We start from the raw sequence: 17,781 nt of genomic DNA, 5'->3' as shown, positions 1-17,781 counted from the left end.
AGGGGGCAGATGGAGTGGCACAGGAGGCAGGTAGGTGGCGAATTCTGACATCCAAAGCTACCTCTGCCTCTCTGTCCCCTCAAGGCTGCATCGTCCAGACCGGAATGCGAAAGGAAATGAACTGCAGGTACATCGATTAACTGCAGAAACAATCTTCCACCCTCACTTTCAGTAGCATTCCCCCCACCCCCTCATCCAAGTCCTGGGCAGGGTCACCCATGGTAGAGAATTCTGTAGACACAGAGGCTGGCCCTCGGAGTCACTGCCTGCAGAAGGCAGATGGGGACAGAGCTCCTTGGAAAGGAGAGGGACAAAACCACTAAGTGAATTCCATGAATTGGTAAATCACCTTATCTAATCTTTCTCTTTGGATGTGTCCTTTGTCTCTGCTTGAAATGCTGGAAAAGGGTACATCTCTAACAAGTTTGGTCAAAGAAAAAAACAGGCCCTCAAAACGAGTATTAACCTAAATGTAGGGAGATATTATAGATGCAGAGAAGATTATTAAAAGTATGAGAAAAATATGAGAAAAATACTTTTTCTGATAAATTCAAAGCCTAGATGAAAAATACTACTCTGTTAGAAAATACAAATTGCCAAAAATACTCAAGAAAAAAGAATTTCTGAATAAACCACCAACAACCAGGGAAGATTTTGAGAAGGATCTCACAATATGCCTTTTCAAAGGACACCAAGTCCAAACAGTTTTGCTAGAGAGTTTCTACCAAACCTTTAGAGAATAAATCAAAGGCAACAGCAACAAAGAGCTATAAAATACCTAGAAATAAGCTTAATTATATGAAAAAACAATAAAATTTACCAAATGACACAGTAGGTTTTGACACACCATACTCTGAATTGAAAGGCTCGATATTAGGAAAATATTGATTCTCCCTAAATTGATCTATAAATATAATTCATTTCCAAGGATAATTTCAGTTGGATTTTTTAACAGAATTTGGAAAGAATGGGGAATACACTGAAAAATCTTTTCAAACCTTAAATCATTTCAATCCAAATATCACCTTTACTTATAATTTTCTTCATAAAACTTGTCTTTCCTAGCTAAGAATCACCACTTCTTTATTTTCTCTTTATTTCCATAAGCAGTTAGCTTTCTTTGTTGGACTACTATTTTGCAAAAAAGAAACAAAACTCCTTATATTGATAAAATACAGTATATTTGATACTTATTACATACTTCACCCTCTGTGTGAACACAAAGTATATAAACTCATGTATTCCATCCATCCCTGTATGAGACACCTTCAGTTATAAAAAGTACCATTTCTCTATGTACCAGAAAAATCCCCACCATTTATTTTTTTTAAGATTTTATTTATTTATTTGAGAGAGAGAATGAGAGAGCACAAGCAGGGGGAGTGGGAAAGGGAGAAGCAGGCCTCCCCACCGAGCAGGGAGTCCGATGCAGGGCTCGATCCCAGGACCCTGAGATCATGACCTGAGCCAAAGGCAGATGTTTAACCAACTGAGCCACCCAGGCGCCCTCCCAATCCCCACCATTTAATCTGTACATCCCAATATCAAAGCTGATAAAATTGAAAAGAAAATATTTTTTAGACTCAGCGAAGGATGCTATGATCCCCACGGTATTGATAAAAACAACCCTGAAGCTTGTTCAGATTTAAGGAACTTCTCTGTTAGTTTCTTCTGTGCTCTGGCTTGGAAACATCCTGTGTGGATTGTGTTTCCCCTTCCATCCCCATCCCACACTTAGAGCTGCTCCTTGCTTGTTCATTCATTTTTAATTAAGCATGTACATAAAAACTACACCACACTTTTTCTAGTAGAAGCATCCAATTTACTCAACTCCGAAAAGGCCAGTACCATTTCAGGGACCAGGGTTCTCTGTGTTGAAAGGCAATTCTAATGTTTCATATGACCTAAAGACAGGACCCCCTCCCTCAGACTGTTTCAGATACTAAATAGGGCTTTCCCTTTTATGGCAGACCTCTTAGATTTGGGGGAAGACTGAATGGGAACACGGAAAGGAGAAGCAGCATTCCTTATTAAAAAACAAACAAAAGCAAGCATTTAATAGAAATGCAGAGGCCTTGTTTCCTTAGTAGAAACAGCTCTTAATAGGGGCGCCTGGGTGGCTCAGTGGGGTAAGCGGCTGCCTTCAGCTCTGGTCATGAGCTCGGGGTCCTGGGATTGAGCCCCAAGTCGGGCTCCCTGCTTAGCGGAGAGTCGGCTCTCCCTCTCCCTCTGCTGCTCCCCCTGCTTGTGCTCTCTTGCCTGAGCTCTCTCTCTCTCAAATAAATAAATAAAATCTTAAAAAAAAAAAAAAAAAAGAAAAGAGCACTTAATAAAGATTCAGAGGCTTGTTCTAGTTGTGACGTTCTCTTGACTCCACAAGGACCGGGACAGCCTGTGAAGCCCAGCAGCCGCAGGCCCCCAGCATTTCCTTCTTCGCCTGGTCAAGCTGGAAAGGAGCCTAGAGGACCTCTGCTCTACCTCCCATGTTATGATGAGGGAGCTGAGGCCCTGATGCAGGAAGTGACCAGCTTCCATCACGCGCAGAAAGAACTGGAGCTCGGGGGTCTGTCCCTGGCCTTGACTGCAGTCCAGCTCTGTCATTGGTTGTCCGTGTGACCTTGCGCAGCTCCCTTAAGCTCACCGGAAAAGAGGTGTAATAGTTCTTCCCTTAAAGTGGTGAGGATTAATGAATACTAGACACATAGCCTAGGGTAAAGAATATAATCAGTAAATCTCACTTATTATTTACTACCTGCAACTTCCCATCTTCCCATCTTCCCTGCTTATGCCTTCTCGAACTGAGCAAAATAAGTTTGGTTTCCCTATAATGCACCAGCCCTGCACATAAGTGAAGAATGCAGTCCTGTTCCCCCATGTGTTATCCAGATTAAACAACACAGTCCCTTCAATCTTGTTTTTCTGTGACATGATTTTTTGAAACCTCATGGACTCAGCTATCCCGTTAAAAATGCCATTTGTAAATGTTTCTTTTCTTTTTTATTTTTATTTAAGTTTTTATGTTAATTCCAGATATTTAACCATGTTATATTAGTTTCGTGTGTACAATATAGTGATTCAAAACTTCCATACAACATCCAGGGCTCATCAACAACAGTGCCCTCCTTAATCCCCATCACCTGTTTCACCATCCCCCCACCCACCTCCCCTCTGATAACCATCAGTTTGTTCTCTACATTTAAGAGTCTGTTTCTTGGTTTGTCTCTTTTAAAATGATACATATTACTAAAGAGTCAACATAGAAAACAATGACATTATGAAAAAAATATTCACAGCATATGTTAGAGGAAGGATTACTATCTCTCTAGTATATAAATGCAAAAAAATATTCTATACCATACACTATAATATATAATTTTAAAAAAAATTTGAGAGCCTAATTGATAACTGGACAAAAGAGATGAGGCCAAAATTCATACAAGAGGATTTACAACCAGTAAGCAAACATCTAGAGAAATAACCTCATTAATAATCAAAACAATAAGAACTAAAAGTGATTATGAGGTGCCATCCTAATGTGAAATTAGTAAAGAAAAACAGGTTTTTGTCACAATAACATTTGGTGCTAGTAAGGGTACAGGGAAACGTGCATTCAAAAGTACAAATACCAGGATAAATTTATACAACTTTTTCATAAAACAACTTGATAATATATAAAATGAACGGTAATAAATATTTATGCTCTTATCCAATAAAGTCAGTCTCAAAAATTGAAGTCAGTCTTAAAAATGGAAAATATTTTATATTGTTTATAAAAGAAGACTCAAGGCCCACCTGGGTGGTTCACTCCGTTAACCGTCTGACTCTTGGTTTTGGCTCAGGTCATGATCTCAGGGTCATAGGATGGAGCCCCGACGGGCTCTGCACTCAGCAGAGTCTGCTTGAGATTCTCTCTCTCCCTCTCCCTCTGCCCCCCCCAACCAGGCGCTCACTCTCTCTCTCTCTCAAATAAAGAAATAAAATCTTTTTTAAAAAATAAAAAAATAAGACTCAAATGTCCAACAATAAGAGATTGGTTTTAAAAATTCAATCTACATTATCTAATGTAATGGTTTAAAAGCCTCCATATGAACATGAGAAAATGGCAATAATGTACAACTCATATTAAACAGGTAATAAACGTTAATATTAAGTTTTTTAGAAAGTAAGCTATAAAGTTGTAGATACACTGTTATTTTTTGTAATATGTTTTAAAGAAAAGAACTCATAAGAAAAAGGACTAATTGAATACATAAAAATGTAAATAACTGTTTTGTTGAGATAGTGGAATTGTTTTTACTCTTTTTTTTTTCCCCACTCTAGTTGGGAGAATTCATGGTGACGGTGCTCTGCTGTACTCTGGGAGGCTATGGCTGCAGAAATATCTAACACCTCTGCAAGAAAATTCAGTTAAGGGGCGCCTGTGTGGCTTAGTCGTTGAGCGTCTGCCTTCGGCTTGGGTCATGATCTCAGGGTCCTGGGATCGAGCCCCATCTGGCTCCCTGCTCAGCGGGAGGCCTGCCTCTCCCTCTTCCATTCCCCCTGCTTGTGTTCCCTCTCTCGCTGTGTCTCTCTCTGTCAAATAAATAAATAAAATCTTAAAAAAAAAAAATTCAGTTAAATGAATCTCTGCTTTGACCAAGAAATTTTATCAAAAGCATTTTTTAAATCACAATAATGCATTTATTTCAAAAGCAAGTGTTGCCAAAAACAATTTTCCTAAAACCACTTTACTCCAGTATCTGGAGGCTGGTAAAAAAACATATCGGTTTGTGAGGGATGCATATATATTTGTATAAAAAAATGTCATGGCTATTTTCATTTGGGACCAGATCTTGCAGTTGAAATTATTAATCTGTGCCGTTTTTACCAGAAGAAGATAAAAATATTAAATGGATAGCCAGGGTAGTATCTCATTAGGAATAACTTCCCAAACAGCTCCTTGTGAACATTTGGCTTTACTTAACTTCATTTGCTGCCTATGGTGGAAGGGATCAGAAGCCAGTTCTCACCAGCTCTCACCTGGAACCAGCTCTGGAGAGGATAACAGCCCTATAGCTAATCTCTCCCTCCAGTCGTGTTCACTGTCTACACTGCAAGCACAGAGATCTCCAAATTGTTCATCTGACCATGCAACAGCTCCGCTGAAAGTGCTTCAGTTCTCACTGAGTACAGAATGAAGTCCAAGGGGCTCCTGGGTGGCTCAGTCGGTTAGGTGTCTGCCTTCAGCTCAGGTCATGATCTTCAAATCCTGGGATCGAGCCCCACATTGGTCTCCCTGCTCAGCGGGGAGTCTGCCTTTCCCTCTCCCTCTGCTCTTCGCCTCCACTCATGCACTCTCTCTCTCAAATGAATAAATAAAATCTTAAAAAAAAAAAAGAATAAAGTTCAAGTTCCCTAGCATGGCATTCAAGACCCTTGCCTTCCTTGTCATGCTCCTCCACTCACTAGCTCTGTGACCTTCACTGGGATCAATAACTACTCTATGTTTATGCTTTCTAATTTGTAAACTGAAAATAATATAGTCCCTATCTCACAGGGATTTTGTAAGGATTAAATGGCATAATACATGTGTCATTCTTAGAGCCTGGTATATGAGAAGCCCTCAAGACATTTAGCTCTTGGGGCACCTGGGTGGCTCAGTTGGTTAAGCGTCTGCCTTTGGCTCAGGTCATGATCCCAGGGTCCTGGGATTGAGCCCCACATCAGGTTCGCTGCTCAGCGGGGAGCCTGCTTCTCCCTCTCCTCCCTGCTTGTGCTGTCACTATCTCTGTCTCTCTCAAATAAATAAATAAATAAATAAATCTTAAAAAAAAAAAAAGACATTTAGCTCTTATTACCATCATCAGCTTCATCAGCACCACTCTCCCATAGCCTTGTTCACGTTTTCCCCTTTGCCTAGAATAATCTGCCTGACCTTTTATACCAGCCAGCTCCTACTCATCCCTCAAGACCCAGTGCAGCATTGCCTACCCCAATAAGCCTTCTCTGAATCCCTAGGCTAGGCAGGGTCCTCTTCTGCAGTGCAGAGTTCCCACTGCTTAGCTCAATCTTAACACCCAGCACAGAGTACTGGTCTATGATCTGTCTCCCTCGGCACACTGGGGAGCTCCTCAAGGACAGGGACTGTGTTTTCTTTGTCTTTGAATTGCCAGGCCCAGCGTTGCTTAAATTATACCAGTGAATGTTCTGTATTGAAACGACCCTAAAAGTATCATGCATCCAACACTATGTGAGAAACCGTGGGGGAGACAAGAAGAGAGGATGAACCCTTGGACTAGAGGAGTATATATGCTTGTTGGCTAATCCCAAACCATCTGAAGATTGGGTTGTACATGGGAGAGCTCCAGGGGGAGTCTGAGATGAGGTGGGTTCCTGAGGCCTATGGACACGGACTAGCCACCCTGGGTCAGACACCAAGTCAGCCCATCCAGCCTTGGCTCTGGCATTTGCTGCCAAAAAACATTTCCAAGAGGACTCAAAATGAGGCCATCTGTGCTCACACAAACTTGGGACTACCTGGGAGGGCTGTGTGGCTGTTAAGTCAGGCCCCTGCACCCTGCTGGGGGCTCTGCAAAGTTGGTGTAGTGTGTGGACACGCCCAGTCTACTGAGCCAGTTCTGAGGGAAAGTGCCCTGCTCACACTCCCCATTGAGGGAGTTCATGCTCTGAGCCTCCAGACCTGTCCTTCCTCCTCTGGCCAGAGCTGTTGGGAGCAAATGTCCAAATACTCAAGGACAACCAACCCAAGGCTGACCAGAAGCCTGTAGAGTGAAGCTCTACCCAAACAGGCCCAGAGTAATTCACCGAGCCAGTCTGATTCTCTCCCTCTCTGGAACTTGGTAGAGAAAGAAGAAGCAAGAATGCTGTGCTGGTGATTCTCTGCTTGCCCTCACTCCCTCCCTTGATCCATCCTCCACTCTTCTCTGCCTGTGGTCCTGGGGGCTGACCTCTGTGAGAACAACACCAGGCTCCTTTGCCCTCTGGCTTCCAGCTGGGTTCAAGTTCAGCCAATGGGGCAACTGGCAGGAGATTAGAGACTGGAGGAGAGAGAGGTCACAGAATTCATTCTTCCCACACCCCAGGTCCGGTGATGTCTGCCTTCCCCTATGGCCACAGTTCCCGTCAGGCAGTCTTTAAATGGCAGCAACTTTCAACCAGGCTCCAAAACCACCATCTCCTCTCCTTACTCCCATCAGCCCAGGAGTGACAATGGCTTCCTGCCTTGCTAGTTTCTGAGGTCTCCTTGTGGGATCCTCATCTCTCTGCACTTTACCAATAGCCCCTTCACTTAGAAGTTGCTTCAGAAATCCCAGCTGAGGAATGCCAGACATTTCCTGCTAGGACCTAGACTGATTCAAAGACTTACAAAGAGAAACAAAGAAATAGCACCCTAATGGTCTAGCAATAGAGTGAGGAGCTACACAATCCTGCTCCCGAGGCTCTGGATTTGTAATGCACCTCCTGGGCTCCTTTATGCCTGACTGTGCTCAGGATACCTCTCTTCCCCCCAAGGTGAGGCCTGTCTTTCAACCTTCCAAGCCTGGGCTCACACATCCGTTTTCCTTTCTACTTTCTTTTCTTTTCTACATCTCTTCAATAAATGCCTCATTCTTGGGGCGCCCGGGTGGCTCAGTCCGTTGAGTGTCTGACTCTCGGTTTCGGCTCAGGTCTTGATCTCAAGGTCATGGAATCAAGCCCTATATCGGGCTCCGCGCTCAATGTGGAGTCTGCTTGAGATTCTCCCCCCCCCAACTCTGCCCCTCCCGCTTGTGCTCTTTCTCTAAAATAAATAAATAAATCTTCAAAAAAAATAAGTAAATGCCCCATTCTCTTTCAATGTCCAAGAGGCTGGAGGGCAGGCCCTCACACACCACTGGCAGCCCATAGGGGTGGCACGACACTTTGCAGCAGCCACCATGAGCTTAGTGCTTGGTCCTTCAGAAGGAGGAGAGGACCGCTCACTGCCCAGACAGGGACTCAGATTTGGGCCACCAGACCCCACACTGTTACTGAGGAGACAGAATAAATAGGAGCGATTTAGGTCCTGTTACTAGAAAGGAAACTCATTTATATTTGTTTTCTTCTGACTCAAGCAGTATCCTCTCCAGCTTTTTCTGTGATGATGATTTTCCCATCTTCTACCCTTCAGAGAGGACCTAGAGCGCAGCCTCACATATGTGTTTCCAGCCTCAATTATCTGCCACAGTAACTAAGCTGCAATGGAAACCAAGCTCTTATTATTCCTTCGTGTCCTGATTTCATTAACATTTTTAAACTTGCTGTTACTTAATTTTCTATTCTTACACCTGTTCACATATTTCATCTAGGAGGCAACCTGCCACATATTGACCCATAAAAATGAGAACCTAAAAACTAAAAGATAAAACCAAGAGTCTAGATAAAGCTAAAAACGATTTTAATCACTCTTCAGGGACGCAGGAGAAGAGGAAGCCCGTATGATCACCACCATTGGACCAGCTAACCACCGAGGCCCTTCCAGCTCTGAGAATCTTTGTGAGTGGCTTTTGCCTGGAAGGTTAATCTCATGCTAGTAGGCCCACTGCCAGGATCTGTACCCCCTTGTCCTCCAGCGGGTGGGCCTCCCAGCCCCTGGAGCGAGTCCTGTCTGGAGGCAGGCCTGAGACTTCCATCCTGAGCATCTCTGCACTGTTCCTTAGGACTGGTGGTGCCCCCACCAGCAGGAACCAGTGCCTCTGCACGTCTCCAGCTCAGGCCCTAAACACAGCAGGTCCTCAGAGAATGTTTGCTGAATGAATGAGGCAGTAGAGTTCCCTGTGCCTCGTCCCCATCCCGGCAGCCTTCCCAGCAGCCCCACTGTGGCAGACATGGTGGTGAACTGGTTTACGCCGGCCCCTCTAATGTGCTCTGGACAGAGGCTGCAAAACTAAAAACACAATGGCCCAAACTTCTTTTCACTGAAGTTCCAAATATGATCTAGGTTTTCTAATCAGATGCCCTGGTCTGAGACTTAAATTCAGAACGGAGTTGCGTGGGCAGGGAGACAGAGCATGAGGCGTGCCTTCTCAGGGTAGAACGCAGGTGACCTGCCTTGGGTTCAGAGGCGACAGCTGTGGTGGCAGCTTCCTGATTTGGGCAAAGGCAGCAACTCTGCAGGGTGATTTGGGGGAGTCATTCCTGGAAGCTCAATTTATAGTCTGTATCTTCGGCACCTCCCAGCAATTCTGTGAGCTATAAGTGCTTCTTCACAGGCCCCTCTGTGCTAACCAGGTGAACAGACTCTGTTTTTTCTTTTTTTTTTTTTAATTTTTTTATTGTTATGTTAATCCCCATACATTACATCATTAGTTTTAGATATAGTGTTCCATGATTCATTGTTTGTGCATAACACCCAGTGCTCCATGCAGAACGTGCCCTGCTCAATACCCATCACCAGGCTAACCCATCCTCCCACCCCCCTCCCCTCTAGAACCCTCAGTTTGTTTTTCAGAGTCCATCGTCTCTCATGGCTTCTCCCCCTCCGATTTTCCCCCCTTCATTCTTCCCCTCCTGCTACATTCTTCTTCTTCTTTTTTTCTTTCTTAACATATATTGCATTATTTGTTTCCAGACTCTGTTTTTTCTAACTATGACCCCCTCACACCCTTTCAGACTGCTCCTGGCCTTTTACCTTCCAAAGTTATCCCCCAGACTCAGACTCCCACACTCTTCATCACGGCTCAGTTTACCTAAGCCATGTTAAGAACTTGCCCTGCTCAGGGTCTTGGGCTATATGCTGGAGTCATGGGCGTGAAATTATGGTAGATTTAAAAATTCCTCACCTCATAAAATACTCATTTTTGTTTCACTTTCCGGAAGATGCTCAGAGTCGTTGCACTGAGCACTTGTGGACTGGTGATGAGCTGTCTTCCCAGTGAGCTTTCCGGAACATAAGTATCTCCCGTGTCAAACCTTCTTGGAGTCCCTATCTCTGATGGATACATATGTGGTTACATGGTGAGTTGCCTCACTAGACTATAAACCCCAGAAGGACAGTGACTAGATGCAAGCTAGGCTCTCGAAGAAGGGAAAAGGGGAAGGCCGTGTAGGGGGGATGGCCAAGGTCCACGGGAACAGGACTGAAGCATTGCTGATTGGAAATCAGGGCTCAGGTACCAGTTGTCCCAGAGGAGTTCAAGGCCTTAGGGCCAGAGAGCTGACCAGATCCCCAGGAGCCTAGCATCAATTGTATTTCCATAGTCTTTTGTCACATCTGCAAATAGAGCCTGATAGGGTCACAATATTTCTGTTATATTTTTTTAACTCTGTGGGGTAATATGAAACTATAGAGGATTCCTTGAGTGCAGAGGTCCCGAAGACCTTGGCAAGTACCCTCTGAAATGGGAAGGTCTGCTGGATTTGTGTGTGCCTCCATCACGGTGCCCATTACTTGGGGGAGCTGGGGATCCTACCTGCTCCAATAGACTGGCCAGGGACTTTGTCTTAATGGTCTTTCTTGCTCTCTATGGGACCCCAGATCAAAGTGGGGCAATCATTGCACTTGTCCAGTTGACCACGTTGATTGGTCCAGAAGCAAAATCGAATTAGAGCTGGCCTCTGAATCTTTTTCCTTTCAATGTTTGGACATGGGACCAGAGAAAACTCAGTGAGTCTCTCTCTGGTGGCCAGTCAGATGTAAAACTTCAGAGCTGTCAGAGGCTGTTTTCCTACCATATGGGAAAAGCCAGACAGACTACAGTTGAAGAATAGTAATAAATACTAACACTTTTTAAAAAAACACCTTCCGTGTACTGGGCGCCATGCCAAGCCCTTTATGTACACTAACTCACAACAACCCCCAGAGGTAAATAATATGATTATCCTCATTGATGAATGAGGAAACTGAGGCAAAGCAAGGTTTAAGTGACTTGCTCAATATCACACAGTTAGCAAGTAACAAAGCCTAAGGTCAACTGGCTCCAGAGCCCATCATCATAACCATGACTCTACCTTACAGAGCTGGCAGGCATTAGGGAGTAAAAATAAGAGATGGCAAGAGGCCTGGTCATGTTTGAGCCCCTGTTACAGCTGTTCCAGGCTGCACATGGACCCATTCTGCCCTGTGTGGGTAGAGGAAAACACATGTGTAACCAGCACATGGCTGGCTCTCAATGTGAGTTTCTACCACTAAGAACCAGAAAATTCCTGACAAAGATAATGTCTTCCCAGCATGTAGCATGGTGTCCACCACCCTCTTACTCTAAATCTTACTTTACCCACTCAACTGGACAACCAACGTGAGATTCCAAGTCCAAATGAAATCATATTTTTAAAACCTAGCAATATCCTTCCAGTGCCCTACGAGAAAGTTGAGACTTCTCTGTGTAACATACAAGGTCCTTCAGGGTCTTCCTCCTACTCCATTTCTCACCATTCCCCTGCCCCTGCCCGTTTCCCATGGTGATCTACAACTAGGAAGAGAAAGTGAACTTCTGTGCTCTCGTGTGCTCTCCCAACCCCACCACCACTTTATCTAAGCTCACCCCAGTTGCTCATAAGTAGTTTGCAGGATTGGTGTCTGCTTCAGCTCCTGCTACTTACTCCTTTCTCCAGAGACAGAACGCCAAAGACAGGAGTTCAAGACCTCAGCACTCCCAAAAAAGGACTGCTCACCCGGCTGACTCACAAACACTGTGCCCCTGACATTTCTGTGCTTCAGCAACCTGAGATTTTGCTACCTAATTAAAATGACATATGAGAAAGTGCCCTGCACGGAGCCTAGAACATAGCAGTTGCTCAGCATGTGATATTATCCTTCCTTTTTTCCTCTCTTCATCTCCTGGGGTCCTTATTATTGAAGTGCTATTGTCCTCATCCTGCCCCATATGAAAGCAACTCAGAAAAGACCCCCCACTTCATCTGCCCTCCGGCAGATCTGAGAACTATTAGGCCTCTTGGCCAAGTCCTAGCATCTGACAAGAATGGTGCAAATCCTAGTGCTTTAAGTCAGTGTGGGTGCTACTCTGGGGTCTGGGTCTGTGGCTGCAGGGGCGTATCAGAGAGCCTGGCTAGGGAGAGGGAGCTTCAAAGGCCGACACCCCAGCAGACTCGATTGGGCTTGCCCACACAGCACCTCTCCCTGACCCAAGCGTCACTATAAAAAGAACAAGCTCAAAGCAAGCTGTTCTGGAAGTACCATTCCATCTTCATAGCAGTTCTATTTGTGTCAGCTGAAGAAAGGGCTGGAGCATCCCATTCTGGCACAATTGGAACAATTACCCCTTAAATGTGATAATTACAGTTTGATCATTTTGTAGGCAAAGGCAAGATCGGTTCCAAGATTTTCTCCTCCTCGTTGGAACTTTCTGTAAAGAAACTGCTTATGTTCCGGGGCCACCGGCTTCAGATTTCAGATCCAGATGTGAGCACGCCAGCCACTCCGAAAGGACATAATATCTGATACTTACCTTTTGTGCTGTGCTGCTGTGGTGAAGTGTGGGCCAAGGCAAGTGTCTGGGTAACTTAAACTAGGAGAGCCAGACCCTTCGCACGTGCCCATCAACTTAAGAGCTAGCTGTCTTGTCAGAAATCATACCGACATCTCGGCACCCATTTGACCAAGGTGGCAACATAAATAGTGTTTTGATCAAGGCCTTGAATGCAGAAAGAAAACCTGTATTTGGATCACAGTTTGTATCTGTAAACTACATAACGGGTCTGCCCATTCTGGACATCAGAATCTTATCTGCATGATACAAGGTTTGGAACCTGAATCATGGCCACAGAAGGCTGAGGATAAACAAACCTAACCCATCGAATAAAACATATAGAAATTACTATGCAGATTTTTAAAGCATAAGTATACATGGAACCAATTATAACCACCACACTGGGATGGGAAGGTATCTTCAGAAATGGTGAAACCGGGGCACCTGGGTGGCTCAGTCATTAAGCGTCTGCCTTCGGCTCAGGTCATGATCCCAGGGTCCTGGGATCGAGCCCCGCATCGGGCTCCCTGCTCCGTGGGAAGCCTGCTTCTCCCTCTCCCACTCCCCCTGCTTGTGTTCCCTCTCTCGCTGTGTCTCTCTCTGTCAAATAAATAAATAAAACCTTTAAAAAAAAAAAAAAAAAAAGAAATGGTGAAACCAACTGATCCTTAGCCAGGGAGATCTAAAGAAATATTTCTGCCCTCTTCCTGTCCAGCAGGTCCTCATTTGTCATCCTGATTCTGCATTATGATCCTTTCCTAGGCCCACACAGCCCATGTGCCACACAGACCTGCCTTCAGTGGCCACCTGTTAGTGTTGAGGTTTTGAGAATTCTCAGTCTCTCTTTCTGTAGTAGTTCTAAGCTCATGCCTTAAGTGCTGATGGAATCATTGTAACAGTATCTTTATGGTTCATTTATGGCCATAATTCCTAATATGGCAATGCAAATATCCATAAAATGCTCAAATTTAAAGAGGGTCACGATCCTGCTGGGCTTTCTGCAGCTGCCTGGAGCTGAGCAGTGTCACAAGCATCCCTTGGGCATGAGAAGAAGGAGCACCACCTCCAGGTGATGTGCCCTCTTCAGGAGACTCCCACCCCCTGAGGCTTTCCACCCCAGGCTACTTTTCACACCTCACCTTACACACATCCCCTCCAGCTGATAGCACTTTGGAGAATTACAGTTCCTCCACCACGTCACATCCTCTCATATCTAGCCACACCTGTTCTGTTCATCTGTAGATACCGCATTTCATCTCTGGGTCTTCCGAAAGCAGATGTCTATCCCTTTGACAAGGAATTTCCCATCCACTTCAAGAAGAAATGGGTCTTCCCTCAAAAAGCTGAACAGAATTACCATATGACCCTGCAGTTCCACTCCGAAGTCTATGCCAAAGGATTGAAAATAGATACTCAAGCACATGTACACACACATTCATAGAAGCACTCTTCCTAATAGTCACGAAATAGAAACAGCCCAAATGTCTGCCAGTGGATGAATAGATAATTGTGGTATGTACCTCCAAAAAATATTATCCAGCCATAAAAAGGAATGATGTACTGATCTGCTACAGCATGGATGAACCTCTGAAACATTATGCTAAATGAAAGAAGCCAAACACAAAAGGTTGCATATTGTAAAATCTGATTGATTTTATAGGAAATACCCAAAACAGATGAATCCACGGAAACAGACTGCAGACTGACGGTAGCTAAGGGCTGGGGGAGCAGGCAGTGGGGAGAACCTGCTTACTGTGTAATGGGTTTACATTGCAGTGACGGAAACATTTTGGAACTAGATAGGGTGGTGGTTGTAAAACATTGCAAATGTACTAAATGCTACTGAATTGTGCACTTTAAAATGCTTAATTTTATGCTATGTGACTCTCACCTCAAAAAAAATTTTTTTTTAAAGGGAAGAGGCTAAGTTACAGAAGAAGGAGCCACCAGTAAAAGAAAGACCTTCTTGATGGTAAGAGCTGGAAACAGGGTAAGGATGATGGGGTAAAAATTAATCAAGGGCCCCCAGTCTTCCCACGGTGTTGTAGATCAGCTCTGCGCAAAGGCTGTGTGGAGACCAGGGTTCCTCTCAGGAGCTGGCGGACCAGCAGGTGAAGGCCTGAACCCGAGTGTGGAGTCAGGGCTCCCCCACTCCACAGCCGGCTCCTCTCCGGTGGGTCTCTGCCTCCCTCAGCTGCATACCCAGAGAACTACCTCCCAGGCCTGCTGTGAGGCTTTAAGCAAACAGCAAATAGGAAGGTACTCACAGCCCACCACAAAAATGCAAGGCTTGCCTTTTGGTTCAGGGTTCACATTCTAACTTACTCCTCGCATGCCCTTGAACGAGTCACTGAACCTCTCTAAACCTTGTTCTTATCTCTCCCTACCTTGCAGGATTGTTGTGAGGCCTGGCAATAATATATGCCAGGTGCCTTGCACCCATTACCTGCTCCAAGAATAGTTCCTGCTGGGAAGGGGAGGAATAAGAGCAAGTGAGCACAGTGGGTGTTGGGGGTGGAGGTGGGTGTTGTCGGAAATGTCACGACTGGCGCAGGATCTTGATGTACTAGAAACGGCATCCGTGCAGCCCCTTTCCTCTCCTGCACCCATAGGAGACATCGCCAGTCAACAGTGGATGTTCTTCCCTACAACGCCTCAGAAAATGCTTTGTTCTGAGCAGTAGTCCAAGGGAGTTGTCATGAACATGAAACCTGGTTGCCACCAGAGATTTTGTTTTCTTGAACAAATGATCAAAGATGCAAAATAGCCCCTTGGAGGAGGAGAGGTCATGTGTCCCTAATAGCAGCCATGATCTCACAATTTGTGCCCCGTGCCCAATGGACACCAACGGTGGAGGGGTGAGTGACAGTGTGACTTCTCTGCACCGTATACATTATGCTCAGTTCTGAGCTCCACCACTTACTTGCTCTGTGACCTGGGACACAGCTCACTTCAGCCTTCTGAACCTCAGTTTTCCCATCTGTGAAATAGGAGCACCACTACCTCACTCAATTGGAGTTGCTAAGGAGCTCAAATGTACTGATGTATAGGAATGAGCTCACATGAAGAGATAAAGCAACTCCTATGTATCAGGAGTTCTTTGGGGAAGAATGTCCCACTCTGTGGTTAGGGAGGGGAGGACACGGGCCACAGGAGGCTTTGACGAGATTTGCCAGCTCTCCTATACCCCAGGGCAGACACTGGGCCCTGAAGACGAGGAGACCCCAAAATCCTATTTCCCAGGCAGGTCCCTTTGAGATCCAAGGCAGCCAACTATACTTCAAGGCAGGTTTCTCTGATCAGGCACCTTGAGACTAGAGCTATGGACTCTGCCAGGCAAGGGATTATCTCTGGCCAGGAAAGAGGGGCTCTCAAAGATCCTCCAGGTCAGTATCTAGGACAGGAGACCTGGGTGAAATACATGGCCCAGACTCCTAAAGTCCAGATAAGGGGACTGAGCAAAGAACAGGCCAAGACCCTTTCTTTCTAATGCCACTCCCCAGGCTAACACCCTTCAGCAATTCCCCTTTACCCACAGAAGGAGTCAAAGAGAGCTTGAGGCCCAGCCCTACCTTTTCCAACCTCACCTTCAGAATTCCTCTGTCCTCAACCCATTGCTCCAGCCATTCTCTCAAATGAACCAGACTCTCTCACACATCCTTCCTGACTTTTGCAAGCACTGTTGCCTTTTGCACACCCCCTACCCCCATCCACCAAAACCACTTAACCAAATTACTTTTTTACTCATCCTTGCAAATGAAAGACTTTCCAGGGCTCCTGACTTTGGGTAGTATAAGCCTCTCTTACACCTTCCCTTGGTGTGAGGGACTTTTCTCCTTGGCACCTTTCTCCTTCATCATAGTATTGATTACAGTTAGACTGATAGCAATCTGAGGGCAGCACTGGGTCTTATGTCTGGATCCTCATGGCTTAGCAATGTGCCTGACACCATAAATAGTACTCAATAAGGATTAGTTGAAGGAATAAATGAATAACCAGTGAGAGACACTGTCAGGTATGATGTCACATTGCAAAATATAATAATGTTTTAACAGTTCTTTTTTCTTTCCTTTTAATCTTTTTCTGGATTTACTATAATCAGCAAACTTGTCATTGGTTGTCATTGCCAACTCCCTAGTACAATCAGGAAAAGAAGGTCTCAGATCTGTGGGGGATAGGGGGCTTGTGGTCACTTTCAAGCCATGAAAAGTGTGATATTAACATAAAATAGCACAAGGGCCCCTGGGTGGCACAGTCAATTAAGTGTCATGATCAAGCCCTGCATCAAGCTCTGAGCTCAGTGAAGAGTCTGCTGAAGTTTCTCTCTCCTTCTCCCTCTGCCCTTCCCTGTGCTCTCTCTCTAAGAAATAAATAAATCTTAAAAAAAAAAAACAACATAAACTAGCACAAAACTTTTGTGACAATGGGCTCCTCTGACTCAAAGATTATACGAAAACTATAAAATTAGTTGCAGAAATAAGGGCAAAAGATGGTCTTCTGTTCTGTCCACATACCCCCTCTAGTGTCAAAAACTCAAAGTAAACTAAGGAAGGAAAAGGATCCCATTGGGTCCCATCTGTCTCCCAAAGCCTCATTCACCTGCTTTAAAAAATACATTAGGGTTCCTTCATATCACCTATTCTGAGAGAAAAGGACCAATGTGGGGAGTGGTCCAGGCTGCATCTTCTCTCCTTGAAGTCACCAGAGTTACATTCACAGAGCTGGAAGGCCACTGGCCATCTCTTGCAATTATGTCCAACCTGGGTTCCCAGACCTCTGGGCCTCAGAAGAAACAGTACTGGGGTCCTCATGAGGGACCTGGAATTTCACAGTGCCTGAGGAAATTGTGCCATCACTGGAGATGAAACTGAAAACCACCAAAGAAACTGGATAGTGTTTTTGCCTTCAGGACGTTATCCGCTTGGTGTTGGATCAGCACTGCATATCTCCTGCTCGCTAAATGGTAGTTATCTATGTCTTAAAATACTCAAAAATAGGAAAATAAGTAATGGCTTCATATATGTGGTCGGTAAAGAGTGTAAGATATGTTTAAATTTGGGGCTTATAAGAGCAAAAACATAATAAAAGTGGCCCTTCACAATGAAAAAGCTAGGACCCACTTCCCTGCTAAGCTATTGGCCTCTGAGGTGCGGATAAACCAGGCTGCTTTCAGAGAGAGAGCACTTCTCATGGCCAGGCCACCTCATCAGACATTGGGAGGAGCAATGATTCACAAGCCTGTACTAGCGAATGGCAAATAGTGTTTCCTGGAAAGGTACTCAAACTGGCTTTTATCAGATTGGGCTTAAAAACATTCAAAATCTCCTGAGAATCT

At 44.9% G+C, this 17,781-nt stretch overlaps 1 long non-coding RNA gene across 1 annotated transcript in view; it reads left to right on the top strand.

The window, feature by feature from the left end:
• Positions 1-4,567, top strand: part of LOC118540517 (uncharacterized) — a 56,145-nt gene extending 51,578 nt beyond the window's left edge. The window contains exon 4 of the long non-coding RNA XR_013442689.1: positions 4,321-4,567. This is a non-coding gene — a long non-coding RNA (uncharacterized LOC118540517). The remainder of the gene's footprint in view (positions 1-4,320) is intronic.
• The last annotated feature ends 13,214 nt before the right edge of the window (positions 4,568-17,781 follow it).

Source organism: Halichoerus grypus, chromosome 11 (assembly GCF_964656455.1).
Source record: "Halichoerus grypus chromosome 11, mHalGry1.hap1.1, whole genome shotgun sequence".
NCBI classification, from domain to species: Eukaryota; Metazoa; Chordata; class Mammalia; order Carnivora; family Phocidae; genus Halichoerus; species Halichoerus grypus.
The sequence above is the reverse complement of the archived record's forward strand: the minus strand, read 5'-3'. Positions and strand labels throughout refer to the sequence as shown.